Genomic DNA, 17085 nt, shown 5'->3' on the forward strand with positions numbered 1-17085 from the left:
ATTCTTTATTGAGACCTAATTGTAGAATCAGCTACGTATCTATAATTTATCAGTGCACTGAATGAACTAGATTTCTCCATTTCCCGAAGTGCAGAGTGCCTTCACTCCACTGTCTCAGAGGGAGTTGTGGAAGTTCAGTGCATCAGTGTATCTCATTCTTAGTGCAATTTGAGAGAGTTTTGTTGTTACAATTAGGCGGGATTTTAATTCTTTCTCCCCTTTACAAGAACAAGATATGGTTCCAAACTCTTGTTGAAACACTGGAGAATGTTAATTTTTGCTATTATTCTTGCTAATAAGGATGCTGATATAGTAGAAGCTAATGTGAAGTCAGACAGTCACACTTTCATAAATCATTCATGCAGTAAGCAGCTGGTGGTGCAAAAGTAATAGCACCCTCACTGCTTCCCAGCTGATAAAGCCCTTTTGTCTTCGCTGCTGAATTCTACCCAGCTCTTCAGACGCTCAGATCAGATGCATATTGCCCCAGTGAAAAGGCAAAGAGAAATAAAACAACCCTGAAATGCACAGCTAAAAAGTCAATAATTAATTTATTCATATTCCCTGTTATCTTTTATTGCAGCACAAATCCTGAGTTGCTGTTTGAGGTCAAAACACAGAGTAGGAGATGGAGAGGGGGTGGAATGAGCCATATGAGATTCTTACAATCCATGTTGTTCATGCGAGAATGACAGCTCCCAGGTGGCGGGTACTTATTGTCTCTTCTGCAGCTTGGGAGAAGCTGTACCAGCTTGGCTTTATGAGCTGTGCACAGCCAATACATAAACACTCCCATGATGAACTTATGACCCAACAGACCCAGACATCAGCCAGCAAGAATTTAAGAGTAGATTTCCATGTCCATGCCGCTTCTGAGCAGGAAAGACATGTTCAGCATCTACACAGAAAGGTGAAGCTAGGCGGGGATGGGTCCTCCACTCTCCTACCCAGGGCTTCTTCATGACAGCAGAGGTTTGACCAAGGGGAGAGAGAATGGACCAGTAGATACAACAGCCAGAAAGTAAATACATAAATGTGTATGTGTATCAGAAAGACAGTAGCAGCATATGGAACAAGACAGCAGCAAATCTTTGGTCTTCTACTTTGTTGGACGCTTGTGAAAAAGCAGTAACAAGAACTGTGACAATTCTTTCCTTTTTATTTGTTTGAAACAGTCAATAATTTCAGTTATTTACAAATTTTTGTCTAAAAAAAAAAAATGCTACTCAAAGGATATGGAAAACTGGTATGCAGGAACTGTATAGGGAAGCTTCCGGGGGTTATTGAGCAAATATTGTTACTTCAGATGTCTTTTACACTGCCTCTGAGACCTGACCCTTTTATAAAAATTAAAAGATTCTTGCCTGTATGGAAATCACTGACATGCAGGAAGAAAGTGAATAGGCGACCAGAAGTTTTAGCCATTATCCTTCCTAATTTTGGCAGTGTATCCAATGAAAGGAAAATGAACACACAGAATACTGCAGTCAACCAAAGATCTCAGTAAACGAGCTGCAATGATAGCAGCCACTCCATCTGTCCCTCTCAGACAGCTCTTCCTCTCTCCCTATTGTTTCACATTCAGAAATTGCTGATTAAGAAATCCTCAAAAAAATCATGACCCAAAAGAAGAGGAAGAGCACAGGGAGGGAAAAGAACAGATGACATTTGAGATTAAGAATCTCAATCACTCTAGCATAAGCAATGAACTTAAGACCATTGGCAATAGAAATAGTTCACTTAACAGATGGCAGACAGCTCCAGTCTGTGGAAACCATTTTAAGAATGAGCTCCATTGAATGGTTCTGATATGTATAAATTAACATGTTTTAAAACTGTGTATATTCTCAGGTGGATTCTTGAAATATTTTTCACAGTTTTCAGGTGAAATACTTGCTGTTATATGTAAGAAAGCTCTGTGTACTGTCACCTGTCTTTGGGAATGAGGCAAATGCTTGCTAATGGAAGCTGCACTCTGCTTTTGATACCCATAGTCTCAAGCATACTTATTTCAGAAATCCTGTGGTTTGAACAGTTCCTGGGGGCAAACATCTGCCTATGTGAAATTTTATTAGGTAAATAATTTGAATATTCAGTAATTGCTTCCCTTCAAGAGTTGAAGTAAAATAAGAATTAAAAATAAATAAATAAAAAGGAACTATTTAAGCAATTGGTTTGCTCTCTGCTAACTCATTCCTCAATTTTTTTAGTCTTGTGGATTGGTGCATTTGTGCGACAGCACATCCTTTCAGTCACAGAAATTGTCTTTTCTAAGAAGAACTGTTGCAGACACCCAAATAATTCTACACATCAGTCTGAGGCTGTGCCTCAGCATAATTGCTCACGAGAGCTGTAAACAGATGCTGCACATTACACTGACATTTGCAGCAGAAGTGTGAGCGGTGGGTTTCCATATATTATGGGGCAAATGGTGCGCTGTTCCTGTGGGATAAAGTGAAAGGAATTCAATACAGGTAGAAGTGTTTGAATGGCGTTTATTTGTTAGAATATCTAAAGTAGAGAGTGGTCTAGGACTACTTAATTCATCAAGTTCATAAAAACACCGGAGTGAGTGGTGAACAATGGTGAACCCTGTTCTGCACTACTTCATCCCATGCACAAACAATCTCAAAGCTGAAAAATTCCACCAAGACAAATCTGTACTGCAAAAGCAGAGCCAAACTATCTATCAAAATCCTCTAACTTCAATGTGTTGTCTCACTTCAGTACAACATCAGTATGTCTTTTCAGACCAAATAAATCTTCAAAATACTCCATTATTAAGCTTGCTTCCTGGTCTTTTCCTGTGTGTATTTGTGAACCTTCTCATGAGCTAGATTTCCAGCTGCTCTGCTGTCTATTTCTGCTGCTGCTACATCCCAGATACTCTGTTTTCTGTTGTTTTTGCCAAGGTCAAAATGGCTTGAGCTAGGTATGACAGAGCAAGAAAACTGGCCTCCTGCCTGTGATTTGACATTAAGCAAAGAACATTTCTGAGTATGAAGACATTCTTATTTCAAGGTAACTCATGTTAATTGCAGGTGATGGGCCAAATTTCCTACTGGCCTAAGGCACCTTTATGCACATCTATCAGCCATAGAAATTACTGTGAGTTAAGTGAGAGTATTGATTTACAGCAAATGCTTTGCTCTGCAGTAGATGTCTCTGTAGCTTACCTCTCATTTCAGCAGTATTTCGTTTACTTTCAAATATAACTTTACATTTGTAAAATGTCTCACATTTTATATATATATATATATATGGTAAACATCACATAGAAACTCCAGGCCCTATGTCCTTGGAAAATGATTAAATACTTATTTATGAGGGTTTTTACTAAAACTGGATCTCATTCTGTACCCAGATGTTGCAGAGATCAACGCATATAGGCACCATGAACGCAACAATTATGACATGGCTCATGTGAGCCTAAAGTGAAAATACCTTGATTTTTCCTTACAGAATGCATTCTGAAATACACCCAAAGACTGCAGTTCTTAAAAGCAAGATTTATCAGAGTGGAAAAAAAACAAGGAAACAAACAAACAAACAAACAAAACCAATAACTTTTCAATGACATACATTCAACCTTGCTTGGGGAGACAGAATAAATTGAAATACCCCTCCTCAACAAGACCTTCCAAGGGGCAGCTTCTCCTCCAGTTTTTCTTTCCAGGCCAGTAATTTTCAGCATCTTTCTGGGCTACTGTAACTGTCACACAGCATCCTCTGGCTCCCCAGGAAGCCAGAGGCACTGCTTTTATTCTGACTTGTTCAATTCAGCCCCCTGCTCTTTTTGGATCCTACAAGTTGTCCCCTGACAACATTTCTTTCTGGAGGTGCCAGTAATTTCTCTCCAGCATCATGCAGCCCTCTGGGAGATGAATTTGGAAATAGGAAAGGCTGATTTGTTCTCCTCCTCTCTGTGGGACCAGCTACTGGACACTCAGTTCTGCAGTCAGGACTATATAAACAGTAACCTACCTTCATGCTGCCTTGTTACACCTCCCAGCAAAACATAATATATGAATTATTTGTAGTAAACTGTGCCCAAAAACAGTTCTGCCATCTGTCACAGTTGTGCATAATGAGTTCTTCATACTTCCTCAGGGTTATACATTCAAAGACCTCCCCATAATTGCAGATATCCCTAAATGTGGACACCTGGCATTTCACTGACAGCTGTTTTAATCCCAGTTAACTGATGGCAAAAATAGAGTGTGAAGATATTAAAGGTAGATTTTACCTTACCTAATGACAGCTACCTAAATATAAGACACCTTGTCTACTTTCCTTATCTAGGTTCTGTCTTTAGCCTATAAAAAAAGACATAGATATGTCCAGAGAGCAGTGTATCACACCTCTTTTCTCAGCCTCTGGGATGAGCCATACTCTGGGTTTGCTCCTCTTTATTCACTGACTGCACAAAGAGACCTTCAACAATACATGACCAATCTCATTTTTTCACGTCAAAAATTGAGATTTTTTTCATACATGAGTCCTCTAAAGAATTTAATGAGGACATAAGTTCCCCAGAATCAAACTGGCTTTAGCACTTCTCCTGGAGAACACATGAGAACAGCACTGGTTCCAGCCACCACTCTGAGCAATGCACAGGTCTGAAGTAATTGTACATTGCTGATCAGCTGACAGCTGATCATGAAAGCTACAGTCTTCGGGGTCTTCTTGGCAGGAGGAAGAAATAAAACTGAAGGAAACAAATCAGAGTAGTTGAGTGACATAGAAGGAGAAAGTACTAATAGAAGCACAACAAAGGACCAAACAGGCAGTGGTTGAAAGCCACTTGAAAACTTTCCTGTCTGTATGTGGGTATGGCTTTAAAGGGAGGACAGGGGGCAAGTAGAGTTGGCCAGGTCAGACCTCACACCTGCCTGCATGGAGAGAGGCATCCTCCAGCTGATCAGAGGTCAGAAGATCTATATTCAGTACACAGCTCTTTCAGTGACTTGAAATACCTTTGCCACAGCCAGATTCTTTCCCATTTCTATGGTTCTCTTTCCTGATTTACCAAACAAAGATAGTTATTTCATAACCCTCCTTTATAAAATATTTTCAAAATGAATAAAAGGAAAACTCACCCTTCAAGAGAAAGATTTTAAATTACCTTGCTAATATTGTTTATTACAGACATTTGGGAAAGAAAAAAAATAAAATAAGGTTGTTATGTTTGTTTGTTGAGTTTCGTATTTTTAGAAATTATATGAGCCGATAGACATATGGACAATGAATGACTAAATATGTATGTGCAAGGATCCATTGCTATGTATTAAAGCAGAATTCAGGTGAAATGCAAATTCCCATTGATCCATCTAGTGCCAAATTTGGGCCAAATGTGAGCTGTCTGGTTTGCTTGTAAGGGCGGCCACTGCTATGGATAACAATTATTTTTGCACTGTGATTTTCAGTAGAATTAGAAATATCTGTCATACGAGTAACACAAAAAATTATTGTATTTGGACCTAACTTCTCTTTTCTCCCTCCAGCTATGTGCAAACATTCCTCAGCTGTACTGTGCACAGATTTATCAAGCAGAGATTGAATGATGGGAGCATAGCACGAGGGCGGTTTCATTCATGAAGTAGGTGTGTTTGAGAAGTTGCTATGGCTCTTAATGTGTTTACCAAGAACATATTTATCATCCATGCAAGGAGCCTGTTTCAAAAAGAACATACCAGGGGCAGCTTCACTGATTCACAGTAGTGTCTAAGAATGTTCGTTACCCTGGGACAAAATCATTTCCCTATTGACACCAGCAGGAGTTTTACTGTCAAGAAAAAAGTCTCTCTGTCTTCAGCCCTGATTTCATCTAGTTGTTTATCAGCCCACAGGTCTTTCAGGCCGCTCTGCAAACCTGAGGACAGGGGAAAAAAATCATTTTTTGTTGAGTCCGTTGACAAGTCCTGAAATTCTATTACGGTGTGATTTATCACTTGCCATAAGGCAGAGCAAAATACATATGAATGACTGATTTGCATGTCACTATTTTCAGGTTTTCCAGAAGGTTGTAATCCTGTTTCTGCCTTTTCCTGTGTACAACATTTGGGCTAACCAGGGAATAAATAGGAGGTTTATATGGTCAGCCAGATAAAAAGCTAAAAACACATAACATCAGGATGTTAAAATTGTATTTTCACATACAATAAGGACTGCAAAGAGTGAGAAGCCATGTGCTCCAGCAGGAATGTGCACTGAGCAGACACCTACAGCTAGTTCAAGTGCTTTGAGCCCCATCCAGCCTGATCTTGAATGTTCCCCATTAAAGGGGAACCTCCATCCACCACCTCTCTGAGCAACCTGTGCCAGCGTCTCATCACCCTTACTGTAAATAACTTCGTTCTTACATTCCATCTAAATCTCCCCTGTTTTTATTTGAAGCCTGTAGTATGTATGGTTTTGGTACATTCATATGCATGGGAGTTACCAGTTTAATGAAGACATAATTTGAATTTTTAGACATTTATGGAAATTTTCACCACTCCATCTGGGATGATACTGGCCCTTTTGATGAGGATGGTCTGCAAATTTACAGTTACACTTAAAAGATATAATTAGAGGTATGAGTCAGTGGAATCTGAAAGGGACGTTATTAACCGAATAAGGATGCTTACCCTACAGTGAGATCAATGGGATTGAATAGGTTACAACAGGATCTTATCCATGTAGCCTGTAGCTGTGAAACACTGCATCCAAAACTCATATGGAGTTGTTGGCAATAGCAACATAACATGGATAAAAAATTTGTCTTCCGAACTACAGACAAACATATTTGCTACATCTCAAAGTCTACCAAATGGCTGTAAAATTCTGTGAATGGTAACAGAACAAGATCCTAAGTTTAAGAGTCTGGATCTGAAACCTTTTCCTAGTGGGTAGCATTTATATAGGACAATACCACAGAATTAAAACTCAAGGAGTATAAAATTATCAGAGCCAAGATTTTTTCCTAGAATTTCAGGAAGAATGCCAACACCTCCCTTATAAATTAAAACAAATACAAATTGCACACAGACTATGACTGGAGTCTTAAAAGTTACTGAAATTCTTCCAAGAACCCAACAGGAGATGGAGAAAGCTAGATCAATTTCCATTAGATGCATATTCATTTTCAAGTTTATCTAAAAATAAACTTTTTAGCATTGCCCCCATTATTCAAAAACTATTGAAACTAAGTTTTTTTTTTCTTAGATTGTGTGTGCCTGGTGGGATGCAATGCATAGTCATCTTATTTGCTTGAGTGAATCAAATGCTGGCATTATGGGTGCTTAGCAGTATACAACCGGGTTAACAAGGTGTCTTTGCAGTTTGTTAACTGCAGGCAATTGTTAAATGTAGACAGTCAATATAGAATACTGGATGAAGTTTTAATTACTATTAAAGTTTTTGAAATCTTTTAAAAAACATTGTGAAATTGTCTTTGAATTCATGGCACTCAGAGGTCGCAAATCTGGCTACAATGTGGAATGTCTTCCAAGATATTTAATATTAAACTGTAATTAAGAACTGGTCTGAAATAAAACAGTCAGAGAGAAGGAAGCAATTGTGAGAGGGAGGGGAGTCAGTGAGTGTTTCCCTGGCCATACTTCAGCCTGGAGTGTTAAATTCCTATTAACACATGCAGCACCTAACTTCAGTGCCTGGCAAGCTTTCAGGTTGGCCACAAGTTGCCTATTGATTTTAAGCAGACAATCATTATGAAATGCTGCACTTCCATGAAGACAAATACGTCTAAATTGCATTTAAATACAACAGTAGCCAGAACTTTTAAAGGTGTGAATCTAATTCTTTGTAATCAAAACTCTATCAGATAAAGATTTTAAACAGCAGTATTTGCTTTAAAAAGTAAGCTGTTGCAAAACAGGTCTTGTGAACTCTAGAGAAGGAAAATCAACAGAAACAAAGAGAGACCATACAGCTCATTGCCTAGGAGGAAGAGAGCACACTGCAAACACTGCTTGCAAATATTGAATGAAGTACAAAGGAGCATATTAATGAAGTCAAAGCAACATCACTGAATACTGAATTCCCTGTTTAAATTATTCTTATTGCAAAAAGACCAAATATTTAAAGAGCTGTACACACAAACTACCGTAATGGCAAATACCATGCTGTAACAAGGACATTGTATATGTTAAATAAGGTGGTGCTGATATTATCAGTCCCATACAGGAGTCATGGTCTTACTAAACCTCCACTGTGTGAGGAAAAGCTCACTAAATGGATCCCAAGTCCAGACAGTATCTGTTATGACAGTGGAAATAAGCCACTGAAGTCTGTTAAAAACATGTAATAAGGGTGCTGTATACTTGGCAACTAAAGGCTTCAGCACTTGAAGAAAGCATAAGCAAATGCTGCAATGTAAACATATCCTTTGAAAAAAAAAAGAAAAAAGCTCTGCAGTACATAGCACCTGCCTTGTTCCAGCGTGGAGAAATGTTATTATGCACATCATTGGCTCCATTTCTTTCCCTGTTGTTGGCAGAACTACATCTGTCTTAGCAACTCACAGTATTAGGTAAACTATGAACACCCTCCAAGGCTGTGGGCTCTCAGAGCATCAATATATCTGTCATGTTTCAAAATCATCAATTAGATGTGAAGAACTGACTCTTCTTAGCACCACAGCAGGGACTCTGCCAGCAGCTGCTCGGGGCTGGCAGCACAGTCTCCACTGCACAAGTCACTGCAGGTCACCTTCCCAGCCTGGCAGAGTAGCTTGCTCACCTTTTCCAGCCACCAGCTGTGTTGTGTAAGGGCCCTCCCCGTCTCTGTCTACCCTGTAATCACACTGCAAGGACAGCATTGTCCCAGAGACTATTTGCTTTGAGAGGTGAAATGGAATGGAATATCTGGGACCATACAAGTTCAAGTAGCACTGTGGAAAAGATAGGGGCTCATCATGGCTCTGAATCTACTGATCATGAGGATGGATATTCTCAGTTCAGAGCTTCTTACCACTCACTCACCACCAGCAGCCCCATAACAAGAGTTCAGACAGTCAAAGAATGGGCAGAAATGTACAGCATAGGTACCTAAGGATATTCATGATAACGTCTTCAACACCTAAAGCGATTAAAGGAGCAGATTGAAGCTTGTCCCCAGAGGGTTGCTCAGGGTAGTGCCCTACAGGCAGCAACAGCCCTGCTCCTCCTGCCCTCTCTGCTGAGGCCACAGATCTGCACTCCCATCCCCAGGTCCCAGTTCTCTCTCTTTGGGAACAGAATACCCAGTCTCTTGGGCCTCAGGATGGAAGTCAGCACCTCTTGGCCAGATAAGGCATGGATTCATCAATAGTGACAATGTTCCTAAGAAACCGGACGGATCTCATCTCACTGTGGCAGCAAAGATCCCATTCTTAGGGAATGTCTCATTGCAGAAGGTGTTTCCTGGGAAGTGGATTGTCTGCAAAGTCTGATTTATCTGCTTGCCATCTGAAGACTGGGTCTCTCCAGAAGCAGGTACACATGACAATAGTGGCAAACAGCACATATATGCACACACACATAACCCTTCCCCTTTGCTCACCAGTGAGTAGCATTATAGTGTTTACCACTCATAAACCCAGACAATGACATGGTTATGAAACTGAGCTTTCAAAAGGAGTCCTAGGAACCTCAATGATTTCTGTAAACAGAATCATATTACTGATGAAAGAAGCATAACTTGTTTCCTGGACACTGAGGAGACTCAGAGTACCCAGACACTTAATAAAAAAAATCTTTTTCTTGTCAGTCAAATTAACTATACAATTATTTTTTTATATAACAGGAAACAAGATATAATTTTAATGCTGATGTTTGTTTATATACATAACAAAATATTTTCAGACACTCTTCCAACTCATAGAACCATCAAATCACAGAATTACTTGGGTTGAAAGAGACCTTAAGAATCATCTGGTTCCAACCCCCTGTCATGTGGCAGGGCTGCCACCCACCCAGCAGGCTGCCTAGAGACCTGGCCTTGAACACCTTCAAGGATGGGATATACACAGCTCCTCTGGCAGCCTGTGCAACTGCCTCACTACATTCTAATTGAAAACTTTCTTCCTAAAATTTAATTTAATCTCACCTCTTTTACTTTAAAGCATCACAAGAGCAGTATTACCCAAGAAGTTATGACCTTTACAGTTGAATATGATGATACTCGATAAGCAATAAGAACAAAAATGCACGAAGAAAGGAAAATGAAGGCCTGGCATTACCCCACTCATTCATTTATAGTTATACAAAAACATGAGTCTGCACTTCTGTGCAAACACTGGTAATGAGGTGAAAGCTTTAGTGGTGCTGTGTCGTGCATTAAAAAGTCTATCATGGACAAGATGAGATCCTCTAAATGGTTAGACTACTTTTTATAATGCTGTAGAACTGAAATTTCGTTCTATATGCTTTTTATGTTTGTCACCAGACTTCATTCTTTCTCACAAAGAGCCTACTTTTGAGTAAGACTGAAGGAATGCATAAAGGAAAGATAATAAGGCCTCTTCCTTGAAGAAAAAGACATATTCTTGTTATGTACTGGACTTCAGAAGAAATATACACATAAGAAGATAAATACAAAAGTCATTAACCATGTTGAAAATCATAAACTGAACTCAGGATAAAATGGTAAAATACAAGTACTCACACACAGCATGCAATTCAAAAACGTAAATAGAAGCAGCACCCAAAGTAAAAAACTTTGTCCTTTGTTTTGAAACTGCTCTGAGAACATAAGATATTTCAGCTTTCCATGATAATCAGACCACAGAGCCCACTTATACAAATTACCTTACTATCTGATACCTTTTGCATAGTATGACATTCATATTGTTGAAATACACACAGCAGGAACACATTAATGAGTCTGCTGATAGTTATTAATACTGATAGATGGGTTGCTGAGCTAGATTAGGGCACATTCTTATCAGCAGGCACTCTCACTCACTCACTCTAAGAAAAATTTAAAATCACAGGTACAAAATACAAACCAGAAACTTTAATTTCTTGGATTTAGTCTTGGATGGAATCCTCAAAAATAGAGACATAGTTAAAGTCATTGTTTATCAGGGTGAACATGTACAATGCCCTTCACGTTCATTCCTCATGCTAAACTGCTGTCCCAGAACTGAACCACTTGCATTAATAAAATGTAGTGGACTTAAATAATTATTCTTAAAATTAGAACTTAATGAAGTTAATTTTGTGGAAATCAAGAAATCCCACAGAAGACAGCATAATGCTCTCCATATTTGCCTTCCTTCCTCTCTTTTGCATGTTTTTCCCTTGTTTTCTGCCATAAACTAGTTCATTGTCTCTTGCAGAATCCTTTTACAACAGCTGCACTGGGACAGATTGAGACAGAAGTGTAAGTTCTGCTATGTCAGGGATGCCCTGAAATTGATCCATTTTTGCAGATTATTCTTCCTGGATGGACACATTCACATGTTTTAACTGTACTTCCCTCATGTTGTTGAGGGTTTTGTAACTTCGTCTTGTTAGCAATAATAAGTGCAGATTTTTCAAAGGAATGAAGGCTTATTCTGACTGTGACTCCCAGAGATGAAGTTATAAATTATGCCAAAGGTGAAACACCAGGCTTGTCTGAATTATTTCATATGAACATGTTCTCAGGTTCAGAAGCTGATAGAAAGTGTGCTCAAAATCTACTCAAATTTGTCCTTTTGGATTTACATGGACAACTGCGTGCCAGATTCAAATTTTCTGTGATTGAAAATACTCCATATTGCATTCATCAGGAAATAAACCTATGTAATTTGGTCCTGGAGATATCTGACCTGGACATAACTGTTTTCATAACATTGAGAGGCCAGTAACTGTAATATCTACTAAGTGAATGGTATGTAAACACAACCTTTCTCAATCTCATGGACAAAAGCCAATTTTAAGTGTTGCAACGTCTTAAACAAAGGAATGTTATGACCACATTTACAATGTTATTTAACTTCCTTGAGATTTCATCCCATCTGGAGGTGTGCTATCATCCAAAATCTCACAAACACTATGAAAGAACGGTAGTGTGATTGTGCATTCAAGAAGTTGCACTATATTAATACATGAAGACAGAAGACAACATCTCAACAATTCCTTTTCTTAACAGAATTTATAAGTGCCCAAATATGTTACTGACTGGAACTGCTTTGTTTGACAGTAAGACCAGTTTTCCTAGATAAGTTGGTTAATTTGGTTAATAACAAAATGGAGCATTCTCTACTCTGCAGGAAAGCATCAAGGGGCACATTACCCTTTTGCACTTTACTGTAATGACTTTCTTGCTAGCCTCAGCTCTTCTTGTGCACTACTTAAAATCACCAACAACAACTAAACTGATAAATAAAAGAAGACTGGGAGCTGAATGAGTTCTCACTCTCTAATGTCTTGTTCTTGAGTATTTTGCACCAGTGATGTTTTGTATAAGACTCCCCAAGAGTAAACATGTCTTGGACAGAGTTATTGTGAGCCATAACACTGGGGAGTGAGATATAACACATAATAAGTGAACTGTCAGGGCAACCTTATTTCATTTAACAATTTAGACTGAACAGATGACATACGAAGCCCTGCACACATCATTATACTACTTTTGTATTGATTTCAGCATACCATAGTTTGCAACCTACCTAGCAAGGTTATAATGGTATCTAATCTCTGTTTTAAACATATTTTAATATTCAGGTTCTCTTATTTTGAAACTGGGTGGATGTTAGAATTATTTATGTGGACAATAAAACATGTCAGGACTATAGCATAGTCAAACACGGTTACAAAGAATGAGGGAGATATCTGTATTATTTTTCAGTGACTGTTTTACGTGTCTCTGTTCATGTGCTTTATACTTTTTTTGTCTGCATGAATTTAAATCTTTCGCATCTGTTAGGAGGAATACTCACTTTAGTCAAATAGAAGTTATTGAACTCACTGCAAGGATAAATTGATGAAATTAAAGGTCCTCTGATATATATATGAGAGAAACTTCTCTAATGGTCCCTTCTGGGCTTAAACTTTATGAATCTATGTTTCATTTCCTGCTTGCTCAGAGATAGAGATATCTCCAGGGAAAATACCAAGAGTCCTTCAGAGAGCAATGGGCAAGCTATCAATCTAGAAGTGCCTACCTACCTGGTTCAGGGTCAGGTTAACAAGCTTATTGTCCCATTTCTATAACTTGAGATCAAAGCACACCCATCCATTAAAAGAACCTTCCCAGTGACAAGAAGTGGAGAGCAAAGCTATCTGGGGAAGGGCAACGTGTGGAGAATGAGGCAGTAATGCAGGAGATCCTGTCCACCTCAGGTTCAAATATCACAGGTGTCCAAAGAAAAGAAAATGTTTTAAAACCTAAAAGATAAGCCAAGGTGTGAACAAACTTCCGTGATATTTTGACTGTTAAAAGTAGTAAGCTGTCTTTTACAAGGTTGTTTGGAGTCACTGTTAGCAGAAGCTGCTTGGCTCTCCTGAGGCCAAGCTCAATTGGATCAGTCAGAAAGCAAAAGCCAGTGCACATTAAGAGTGTTTGAAACAGTCAGACCAAAAAATAGTTTAACTGCATCGTTTCAGTGATGACCTAAAGAGTTGTGTGAGTGACCCAAATCTTGCTAATTTGCAATAGAAACGTTTGAAGGATGAAAAGAGCATACGGAAATGAGTTTTACCAGTGCCTTCCCAAGTCACAGGGAAAGACTGCTGAATGTGCTTGGAGATTTCCTACCTATTCCCTGTCATCATAACTCACATTGCAACCCTCCTGGTCCTACTGCTTCATGATGTACCACTTATTGACTAAATAGTTGAGCCTATCAGGAAACCAGAGCTAGGACTTAACTATAGATATCAGGAAGTGAGCTTATGTTCATGCTTTTGCTGGAAGATGGCCTACAATGTGACATGATTCCATCTCTCATACTCTGTCTTTTCATAAACAGACACAAAAGTGCTTGCAACACTCAAGTTAAATGTTCAAGATATACGTTATCCAAGATATATTGGCTATGTATCTAACAAGAGTACATACTAGCAGTACTTACCTGCAGTAAATATGACATTCATCACAGATAATAATCTTTTCCTGGATCTTAGATACTTGTAACTAATAATCAAGTCCATTGTTATCAAGACACATGTTAGTAAATTTACAGCTAGCTCAAGTATGCGTAGATTTGCTGCCATAATCTTTTCATTAAATCGTAGAAATCACACAAACTATCCTTACCTCTCCACAGTTGGATTCAACAGCCATTGGGATGATCTCTCTGGAATCTGAGAACAGACAAACAACAATCCCTCTCCCTGATATGCGATCACTTCTTACACATTTTTGGCCATCCCCGTGGAAAAATAATATAGGACCTATGCTATCTTCTTCAGCATTGTCAGTGGCCAGTCCTGCAATTTAATTTTCACCTGGAGCCATTCTGCATCTCCATCTTCTCTCGTTCCTTAGGAAACAGCAATGAGCCTCTGAAGTACAGTCTCAGTAGCCTCCACAAGTTCACAGTGGCTGGCACCTTTCATCATAGTGTACACAAGCCCTCCTCCCTTTAAAGAGAGCGAGTTAGTGAAAAGCTGTACTTTTTAAGCAATAAAACTTTTGTAGTGTTTTCAGGTATGCCTGCCAAGCTGGGTTATACTGATATGTCAGCAGCTCTGTTATGATAGCAGGCTGTGGATATTTCAGTTCAAAGGTCACAACATCCTGCCAAAATAAAGAGAGATAAACTTCCATTATGTGTGGAGTGTGTTTGAACAATCTATCTATAAAAGAGAATAGAGGCAGAGAGTGTGCTAGGTAAGTGTTGCCAAAGTAAATGAACTTTTATTAACCTTCAGCAGGATAATGCAAAAGGCAAGGACTGCCTGTGGGGGTAACAGAGTAACTTGAACAGATCCTTGCTTCTGTCCAACTTTGTACCATTGCTTCACAGTTTCGTCTGTAGGAGTTCCAGTTATGCCTACAACATACTGATGGCCTCCAGTATGGCAGTGTTTAGTTAAGTAACACCATCTCCAGGGGCAAGATTGGATGAGTCAACCCATTCAGGCCCATAGACGTACCAGTTTTTGATATTTTTTTGCCCAGCATTTCCAGATGATTCATTTATATGAGCAGTGTGAGCCAAAATTAAGTTCAAATTCAGCACTTATATCAATAGTGTAGGAGGCTGGGGATTTTTTAGGATCCTGTCTAAGTGATGTCTTATGTAGTTTGGAAAATATGAATTTTTGAGTGTTTAATGTAGCTCTTATCTCTCTTAGCTACAACTTATCTCTAAACCACCACCCTCATCTTAAGTACGCAGCACATCACTGGCTTCTTCAAGCCCAAATGCTGACAGTTAGTTATACTCAGACAGTGAGGGAAAAAAGAGAGAGAACCGTGTTACTTATATAACCAGTTGTTACTCAAAGCAGTTGAAAATTGTCTTGCACACCTTCCAATAAACTCATAGTCTCACACATGTGTACACTGATAAAATGGGATTTGTGTTTGATAATTAAGGTATGAAAGGAAATGTTTGTGTGGTTACATATAAATAATAAGGAGATGATGTATTTAATCCTTTAAAATATTCACTTCCCATTGTCAGTTCAGTTCTAAATATGGATGTCTTCCAAGCTAGAAAGTGACTAAGAAAGCAGAGCTGCTGGTGGAGGATTAATCACTGTGTTGTGATGTGTTTCTGTACATGCCTTATGGATAGAACCCGGTGGGCTGAGATAAACTGCATGTTGCTGACACACTCTTCAGCATGAATATGTGTGAAGTGAGTGAATATATTTGGTTCTTCTTTTGTCATTACCCACAGGGCTTGGGAATAAACTCTGGTACTGCTTTTGTCATAGTATAATGCTATCGGCTACATTGGAATGGCTTAATTCCAGAGTTATCTCTAATTTGCTTATGCCAGTTCTGGACCATAGTCAGAGGCCTTCAGATAATAAGGCACCTGGACTGGGAGGTTGTTTCTGAGGACATAGCTCTGGAGTACACAGTCTCTGCCCTGTCTTTGCCTACATCCTGGAACAAAAGATTGAACAGGTTATCCTTTTGCATAGTAAAATATGTCATTTTTTGTAGCTTTGTAGCATTTCCTGTGACTCATCCTTTGAGACTGAAGAACTTTCCTGTTTTTAATGGCAAAGAGGGTCCATTTTGCCTCCAAGGTGTCCAGCACCAGACGGAGCTCCCTACCTTGTTGTGTTCAGGAGTTGTTTGCTGTGGCAGTCTTCCATACAAGATCCTTTCTCTGCCAGTTCTGCCCACTCCTCCTCTCAAATGCAGCACTGCTCCTACACCACAGCTTTTATGCAGTGCTCAGTGCATCATTCCTATGAGAGCTAGAGCTCAGCAATAGTATCACTCAAATACAGATAATGTTGAATGCTGATCACATTTTCCATCTTTGGACATCAAAGCATTTTGACAACTCAGATCTTCACCCACAAGTAGAGCTCAGTTACTATGCAGGAATATTCGGAACTCTAAGACTGAAACTATAGCTTTCTATTTTCTCATTGGTTCCCAACACCGATGCAACAGATAAGAATAGTTATGTTGTTCCCAAATGGCACCTTGAAAATTCAGTCTGAGGTGCAACAATGAATTTAACTTTGTTGTTGTTGTTTTTGCAAGAGAAAGAGTAGCACAAATTTTTCTGGACATAAACAGGCCCTGAGTTACCCTGCTTAACTTACCAGCATCAGCCAGAGTGTTGGGGTTTTTGCAACACTAGAAATGCAGTAGCACAAGCACTTCATACAGAAGAGGGAATCTACCTTACCCTCATTTATCTGTGTTGCCTCAGAGGAGTTAACACCAGAAACATTATTTTTCTCTCTAACACAAGCAGATGTAATTATGGATACATGTAGAAAATTGATATGTGAAGTAAGATTGTGCTGGTATTACTTTTCAGGGTTGAATAACCCATTAAGTGATTTAGTCAGAGTCACATGCAGAATGTGAAATAGAATCCCCAATTTCCAGAATCTCAGTTTGGCATTTTTATCATGCAATACCTCTACTAAGAGATTATGGCTACTGGACTTGTGTTGTTACTGGTTATTA

At 39.0% G+C, this 17085-nt stretch overlaps 1 long non-coding RNA gene across 1 annotated transcript in view; it reads right to left on the minus strand.

Annotated features, from left to right (window-relative positions):
• Positions 1–14557, minus strand: part of LOC116652770 — a 54764-nt gene extending 40207 nt beyond the window's left edge. The window contains exon 1 of the long non-coding RNA XR_004305960.1: positions 14230–14557. This is a non-coding gene — a long non-coding RNA (uncharacterized LOC116652770). The remainder of the gene's footprint in view (positions 1–14229) is intronic.
• Between the last annotated feature and the right edge of the window lie 2528 nt (positions 14558–17085).

The sequence above is a fragment of the Coturnix japonica genome, chromosome 1 (assembly GCF_001577835.2).
Source record: "Coturnix japonica isolate 7356 chromosome 1, Coturnix japonica 2.1, whole genome shotgun sequence".
NCBI lineage: Eukaryota > Metazoa > Chordata > Aves > Galliformes > Phasianidae > Coturnix > Coturnix japonica.